This window comes from Lepisosteus platostomus, chromosome 15, assembly GCF_059453375.1.
Source record: "Lepisosteus platostomus isolate fLepPlt1 chromosome 15, fLepPlt1.hap1, whole genome shotgun sequence".
NCBI lineage: Eukaryota > Metazoa > Chordata > Actinopteri > Semionotiformes > Lepisosteidae > Lepisosteus > Lepisosteus platostomus.
The window spans coordinates 14,807,811-14,816,611 of NC_142625.1; positions in this window are offsets into that span (position 1 = coordinate 14,807,811).

Below are 8,801 nucleotides of genomic sequence, written 5' to 3' on the forward strand. Positions count from 1 at the left end.
CACTGTCAGTGTGTATTTCAGAAGTCATGCACAGTTCTTGTACTTAATCACCATGATATATAGATTGTAGCAGTAAAAAATCTTCAAAGAGAAAGGTGATGGGAAGGGAGGGTGATAGATACTGATATTAAAGAAAAGCTGTTTTGGAGTGGCAAATCAAAACCACTTTTTATTTTGTAGAACATTCCCATGTTTGCCTTTCCATTTTCTGAATTCCATTTTAAAGTTTTGGGGGGGACAAACTGACACTCACAAATCCCTGTTTAAAAGCTTATATGGCACAGGTCAAGTCTGAATAACAATCAAAAAGAATTGAATAAAGAAAAATGTTTTTGTTGGTGCCACCTCAAGTACTTAAACAAGAGATGATCGTTCTCCGACGATGACGGTTGTCCATGGTGTCCGACGATGATGGTTGACGGTACTTCGTGCAGCCCATCTGTTTGGAAGGTGAGGTGCGTGAAGAAACCTGTGCAGGAGAGCTTTTTAAAGTGGGGAAAGCCGTTGCACTGGGGCAGCCCCACTCTCTCAACCTCAGAAGCCTGGGTTCACCGTACGAGTAGTCATCACGACTGGAGACTTCCTTGGTTGCAGTGGATGGCCTTTCTGTGCCTTGTCATGCCTTTCGCTTTTCACAGAGCGTTGCAACAGTCCCATCACTATACGGGGGCGTTAGGACCCACACAGACCGCAGGGTGAGCGCCCCCTGCTGACCCTACTGACACCTCTCCCAGCAGCAGCCTTAGTTTTTCCCCAGGAGGTCTCCCATCCAGGTACTGACCAGGCTCACACCTGCTGAGCTGCAGTGGGGCTGCCAGTTGTAAGCTGCAAAAACAAGTGATCACATGCAATTAAACCCACTCTACTTCTGCCTTCTACAAAAGGTGTGCCAATGAGGAGTACTGTATTAATGCCCTTTGGGGGGGAAAAAAACTTTTATTTTAAGGTATTCCAGGTTTTAATTTTCTATAAATCTTTTCTAGCTGGAGCCAGTTCTAGAATGATGAGATCCTCAGATTCAGTAATGAAGGGAAAATGTCATTCTATTGTTTCTTGAAAGATTCAGGGGAATCTCCTCCAGCCTAACTGGGCAGCATACAAAGGTACTCTGACATTTGTAGTGGCCAAATGCACTATTTATAAACTTTTCTTAACAAGAAAAACAGTTCTGGCGAATTTATTGTGAGTTAGATACACTGGTATTTTCAAAGATTTTCCTGGAGCAAAATTTGTAATTATTTTCATTTCATTCGAATGTTGACAACAAACCATTTCCTTATGTGTTTGTTTGCAGTGAAATATTGTTCCATCATACACTGTGATTTTTGAGACAAAGTACAGATGTCACAGAAAACAGATGTCTACCATGTGCCTATTACGAAGGTCATAGTGCTTCCAGTAAATGATGTGAAAGCACATGTTACCTGTTACCTGAATTAAAGCGAGCTTCTTTATGGGGGATTTCTGAAAGTTGGAACTTTCTTCCTCAGTCAATGTATTTCCAGGCTATTTCAATCTTATCACGTATGTAAAAGCAAAATAGAAGTCTTTTGGAGAGTATTAACTATTATTCTCTTGCTCTCCTTTTACTAATAACTTAGAAAAGAAAGACAACTTGCTAGTGAGCTTTGATAGCAACAGAATAGAATTAGAAATGGTAAAAAAATACATTTATTTACAATATTGAGTCAATGGACAAATAAGCGAATTACTGTTGTGCTCGTGTAGAAAAGCTCAAGTACTTTGGCACAGACTGGAAAATTCCTGTTTTCTGTCCCGCTGTGCGTGTGGCTGTTAAGTCGAAAAATGAGGCATAACTGAAACAACAAGGTGCTTCATAGGTTTTTCTTTCTCATTCCTGTGAATCACAGGTCTGCTGGCCTCAAAGACAGTCTCACACTCACTGAAATCAAAGATTTTAACAGAGTTCAGAAATTGGCATTGGTCGTGAACAGGATTTGGCTAACCCCCATTAATAAACTCATTGATGTTTCACTTACTGGAACAATGAGTCAAACAGGAAATATTTTTAAACTGTCAAGTGATCCATTTACAAACTCTCCAGTATGTTAATATGGGACTGTAAATTTGCTATGTATTTAATGGAGGGCAGAGTCAAGTTATAACTAATTAATCATTGTTTTATAATAACTGTTTGCCAATATATACTAGTTTGCTATTAATTTCACCTAACATCATAATTTGTCTGTACTTCAATCTCAGGCATGAAAGTAGGTTTGTCTCCTTACTGCCTGAACAATATAAGCTGATAACTCACAGTGAAAAGGCTTCTACAGTTCACTCATTGTGAAAAGGTCTCTACAGCTGGGCTAAATGTTATACATCCACTGTCCTTTATTAGTGCTTCTTCAACTTCTGCACCTGCTGTTGATGTTACCAGATTGCTTCTGGTGTGATCAGTTGTCTATAACATTGAATATAATATTGTAAATCTATAATTTACTATAAAGAATATTGTAACGCAACGGGGGCTCAGGCGGGCGCCCTTGCCGCATTAGGTCGGCCCCCCACTGTCGGGGGCTCGAACCCGGGACTCCCGCGTCACTCTGCAGGGACCCAGCCCGGTGAGCTAAAGAGAGATCTCTTTACAGCCCAGTAGCTGTAGTCCTGCTATCACAGGGAAGGGCGGTGACGTCACCTGCTCTGGTAAGCTGGCTCTTACACAGTACCTGTCGGCCGTAAGCGTTACAATATAAAATGCAGAATTTCTCTGTCCGATCTGTGGTGAAGTGGGGTTGTCACATCAGTGAGCACTTTTTACTGTGTAGTGTTTTCAGATTCTTTGGGAAGAAGTGTGTCTTACAAATACAGTTAATTACTTGTTACGATGTAGTAATGGGGGAGGAAAACTAGGGTACCATAGGGTCTATAGGATATACTGTATCTTTATTAATGGTTGGCCAACACTGAGACTGCTGGGTGTACCCCATTATGAGCCATCTGCATGCCTGATGTTCAACATCTGCTTCCTATATTCCTATAAATAATCTGAATGTCTAATAAAAAGGACAGCATAAGTATACAAAAATTGTAATCATTTACTTAAAACAGAAAACAGGGTAATGGCAACACAGCTTGTGATTTAATTTGCTTTAGGGAGGGAAGAAGTACTCCTCCCATGTTTTGGAAAAGCTAGTCCCACACCTCTCGGAACGCACAATGGCTCTTTTTCCAAGGACCCTCGTTACAAACGATCATTACAAAACCGCTCGACATTCGGCTGCCAGCCCTGGCTGCCTGAGTGGCTTGGCTGCGCGTTGGAAAGGAATGCGCGAGGCGAGATGAGAAGCTCGTGGAGGGTGAGCCAGGCTGTGGCCGGGCAGGTTGGGGGAATGTGGGTTTCGCTGGGGTCAACTGCGGCCAGGAGCAGGAATTCCAGGGCTGCAGCACAACAAGTCAGAAATACTCAGGAGCTTCCATAACAAGAAACATCAGAAAAGCACTTCTGAAGGTGTACAAAGAGGTTCCCGTCTTTTGGAAAAGACGTTAAACCGAGGTCCTGACTCTCAGTGGTCATTAAAGATCCCCGGGCATTTCTTGATAAGAGTAGGGAGTTATCCTGGAGTCCGGGCCAAATTTCCCCCCTCGGCCTTTACCGTGGCCTCCAATGTATGATTGGCTTGCACTTGCCCTGCGATGGACTGGCGTCCTATCCAGGGTGTACCCTGCCTTGCGCTCGTTGCTTGCCAGGTAGGCTCCGGCTTCCAGCGACACCATATGGTATAAAGCGGTTTGGCAAATGACATGACAAAGTGGTTCCAGTGTGTCTGGCGTTAATCTTCCAAACTCTTTTTGTCAAGGACCAATTTACATTACGGGGTGTGCTATGCAAGGCAGGCAGTAACTCAGTGTGGGCATAAAATAAGTGGCTGCAACCTATTAGATGCAAGTCATGAACTGCCACTGAACCTACCGAACAGCCTTGGCTGGCATAGTGTTTCCTGTTTACCATGCTCTTCTGACTAGGGTGCCAACACTCACTGGATTTATACCAGAAGGATTATGCACTAGGCTTAAAATCCCAAATCAAATCAAAATGCACAATTTTCATTCAAAAAGCTATTTACATTATACACCATTCCTAAAAATTGACCAACGGGTCCATGTAAGCTTTATCAGAGCTGATTGATCCATTATTGCAGCCATTCTGGTCACTGCTTGGCAGTGTTCATTTTGCATTCTTCTAGATCTAGAGGGAGAACAATCCTATTGTCTGGCAACCTCCTTGGACAGTGTCTAATGACCACTACTGATTCCTGGACCAATGATTTGAGAACCATTGTTGTGTAAGTGTATAGAGAACAAAAGAGAGATTGTCACTCGATGCTCCTTCAGAAAGTTCAGAAAAGGGATAATTCCTCCAGGTAGAATTTGAGGCATAAAATTCAATTAGTGGCTTCAGCCCACACTGCCTCACCAGGAGGATGCTTCAGAGGCCTGTGTCATGCAGTTTTGCTTTCCTGCTCACATTAATCTCCCTTAAGTATTAGGCAGCCATAGATCACAGTTTAATAAGCCTGGCGATTAATAAAACAAAAGAACAAAACACAACATCAAAACCCCAGTGGATGAAAAACCTAGCATTACATGAGAGACAAGTCATAAAATCTGGGACAAGATTCTTTGGAGAGAATCCCATTCATGTGGTTCATATTCGAAACATAATCCCAGTTGAATTCTATTCTGTTTCTTTGTTGCATCGAGTTCTGGGTTTTGCCAGATAGCCTGGTGATGTGCTGCGTATTTTGTCTTTCAGAGCCCCGATTAGCACTGGGATCTTGTGTCTCCATACAGTACATTCCTTCTGGGGCAGGTCTGTTCAGCCTACACCCCAAAACTAGGAAACCTGGTCCAGGCTAGAAAACCTGGGCTGTCTTACAATCCTCCGTCTTAGTACAGTAAGTGTTAAAATTTGGATCTCTTGCTCGGCTCCGGCTGGAATCTTTGTTGAGACTTATCAGTCAATGAAGCAGAAATATCCATCTTCTAACGGCTTTGCTCAATTCATGTCATGGGGAAGCTGGATCCTATCCCAGCAAGCATGTAGCAGAAATATGCTTAGCAAAAATTATTTTAGGCACTAAAGACAATATGACCACTCATGAGAAAGGAATGCATAAATCTTTATAAAACTGATAACAGATATTGCTTGATTGATGAAGATGGCTGCTGCTTCTGACTGCACATGTTTCTCACAGATTTTATAACCTGTTTGATCATAGCAGAAGGAACTGTGGACTTTCTCAAGGCACTGCATTGCAACTGCAGTTCTGAGTATTATTGCTTTTTGCAGATTCTGGCAGAATGGCATACTGTGATGGAAATCATTGTATTCAGATAAGTAAATACATTAAATAATAAAGCCATTACTTTGGTAATGAGTCAAGTCATTCAGAGAGTAACTAAAACCTATATGTACAGTTCATGTTTTGTACCAAAAGTAAAATGGTTTGATGTCAAATCTACTTCATTCCAGACAAGGTGAGGTGAGACCAAAGTACTGTAGGTAACTGTAAAACACTGTGCAGCAAATACACTATACTATCTTAAGTGTCAGACTGACTGCTCTCTCATCATAGCTCCATTGTGAGTGCATGAAGAAAAGAAAAAAACACTGTAAATTGTGCATTTCTTGAAAATGTTTTCATTTAAAAAATGCTATTTAAACCACACTATATCACTTCCCTTTTAAAAATATTTTAGGTTGAGACTTAAATACTTGTTCGTGAGGAAGTGTCTAACATGTTCTACTGTCACAGGTGCTTCAATTCCTGTCTATCATGTACTGCTTTTATTCAAAATGTGTTGCATTTAAAACACACGGCAAATGTGCTGTGTATAAGTGAGAATGGAGTCAGGTTTACCACATATTGTCATTGCAATCCAATAACCTTACTTTTCATCTTGAATCTTATTCACATACAAATATTTCAGCAATGACCATTTGCAACCACCATCTTTAATCTTAATTCAATTGCAAAACTCTATATTCTCCAAACCTTTTGTGGTTAACTAGCAAGATCTCAGATTAAAGGAATAACAGCAAAGCTGGCAAGATGGAACTTTCAAAATATATTCGGATACTCTCCACTATTGCCATGCTGGCTAACCACATGGATTCCACCTGTCATAAGTAAAACCATAGGCATTTCCTCCCGAGTCTAGTGCTATTTTTAAAACCTCACCTTTTTGTGTGTGCTTTTACGAATGAAGATAAAAGAACTGGAGAAACATTTCAGGGAATTTTCCCCATGAAATGCCATCTCCCAGACTACCAGAGCTCATTCCTATTCAGTTATGACTCCCGCTCAGATTGAATGCTGTGTTCTTCATTAATCAGTGCCTTGCTAACCTAAAGATTGTCAGCTGTCCCTGAGAGAGGCTGAATTCTGCATAACAGGATTCTGCCTTAATCCATCAGGGACCTGACAAATACAGGAGACATTGTTTCTGCTTTAGAGAGACTGGAAAATTCTCTCAGAGCGAACGGCTTCCTGTTTCACTTTTAGGTTTACATATCTCAAGTCTTTATATGTTAGTGTTAATCAGAAGGTCAGTGGAATAGACCTAGAAGAGGGTAGTAAAGTGAAATATATTAAATGACATAAGCGCCAAATGGCTTTGGACAACATTCTTTGCATATCATGTACATGATCAAGCCTCCTAATATAATAATTTTTTTTTAAAAAGCAAAATGTACACCAAGATATTTGGCTAATCGTATTTTTCTGTAACAAATTCAAAATGTTACGTGGTCAAGCATGAGACACATAAAACAGCAATGAATTTCCTGCTTAGCACTCAGAAACTGAAATTGTCTTGCAGACAGACCGAAATGCAGTCCAATTTCATCACCTCAAGAGAGGCAAGAAAGCGAGACTAATGCTTGTCCAAATATGGCCATTGTCCACATAAACATCATTCACCTGACGGCCAATTGTTATATAAATGATGAAAGGGTAAAATTATTTTAATAACTTGGTTTTAAGAGCCGTGTATTGTATTAACTTACAATACCTCCTCATCACTTTATAGAGTGTACTGCATGAAATCAATTGACAGAAGTTATGCCTTAGTTATATTTATTTCTTCTGTGAAAAGGTGAAAAATACGTGTGTGAGGCATACACTTTTAATGTGAGTGAGGTATTGTTTCTGACTGCAAGGCGTCTTCAAGTGAAAAATGTTTATGTTGAGGTGCCTTTTTCCTGGAATTGGACTGACTCAAGTCTGCAGAGTTTCGACGTACTACCGCACCTGCTGGACAGCCCTGTGAACAAAAAGTCTTTTGATCTAGGAACGGGAAGGGTTTGGGTTTTATTTGGCCAAGAATGATCGAAGAGTTTTTATTTTTTTTGATGGCAAGTGAAGGCCAGTACTGAGAAGCTGAGGAGTCTGAGGAGCTCCACCAAAACTCTCACAGTGAAGAAGATTCAAAATGTCACCACCTTGTTCAGTTTGCAGCAACATTGAGACAAGCTCTTTACTCGAGTTGACAGATTCCTGTTTCTTATTGTGTTCTAGACATTTGTCTACGATATAAAAAGGTTTTTGTTGTTTATCTTTACACAGTAGTGACTTTGCCATTGGAGTGAGTTTTTTTCTTGCGGTTGCCAAGTGACACTGTACATCTGCCGTTTTTGAACATTTCATTCTTGACACACAGATTCTTGCTCTTGCTGGCGATCACTCTTGTTTTGTTTTTACTCAGAAAGCGTTTCTCTGAATTACCAAGGAGCTCCTATCAAAGACATGACAGGAAGGTCAGAGGCACCCAAGTGTGTGTTGCCTTCATTGCAAAATTTACAGCAACCAAAGCCAATCTAGTCCTGAAAAAAGTTGTAATGCTGTGTGACATGGTCTCTCTGATATTGTGTGAAATGATTATTGTGATGTATGATATAGTCACTGAGATGTTCTGCTCTATGTTTGCTAAGGATCTCCGCCTGTGGCTGGAAGGTTGCCGGTTCGTATCCCGCGGCTGGCAGAGGAATCCTACTCAGTTGGGCCCCTGAGTAAGGCCCTTAACCCCAACTGCTCCAGGGGTGCTGTATATATGGCTGACCCTGTGCTCTAACCTCAAGCTTCTCTCTCCCTGTTTGTGTGTCTCATGGAGAGCAAGTTGGGGTATGCGAAAAGACAAATTCCTAATACAAACAAGTTGTATGTGGCCAATAAAGTGATCTGATCGTATGATCACTGTGATGCTGTGCGCTATGGTCTCTTCAGTGCTCTGTGATATTGTCCTGTAATGCTGTGTGGTACGATCACTGTAATTTCTTTTTTTTTATTTAAGTGAGGTGTATATTTTCTATTTTTCTAGTGCTGTAGCTATAATTGTAGCAGTGACCACAGTGATGGCAGTAATGTACTAGCTGTGCTAGTACTGCCAGTTCTGTGTGAGAAAAAAGCAGAAATGAAGTTGAGTGCCCCTGACAGTGTTTGTTTGAGCTTTGCTGCCTCTGAAATGAAGGACTTTCACAGGATTCGCTGCTGTTTGTGGGATGGAAGACTGATGGGGTCATTTACCTGATGATTATCAAAAAGAAACATGCAATTTTACCGTTCTTTGGTTTGGACACTGTGTGTGTTTTTGTGAATGCATCTCTGCATGAGAAACACAAATACTGTAGCTTTCCTTGGCCTGGCGTTATCTGCAAGTCCCCAGTGTAGCTTGTATCTTCTTTGAGGTCCTCCTGAACCACTCCTGTCAATTATCTCATCCATGTGGCCTTGATTAGCCCTAGCTGCCTGTTCATGCTCTTATCTGCAGTTCTTGAC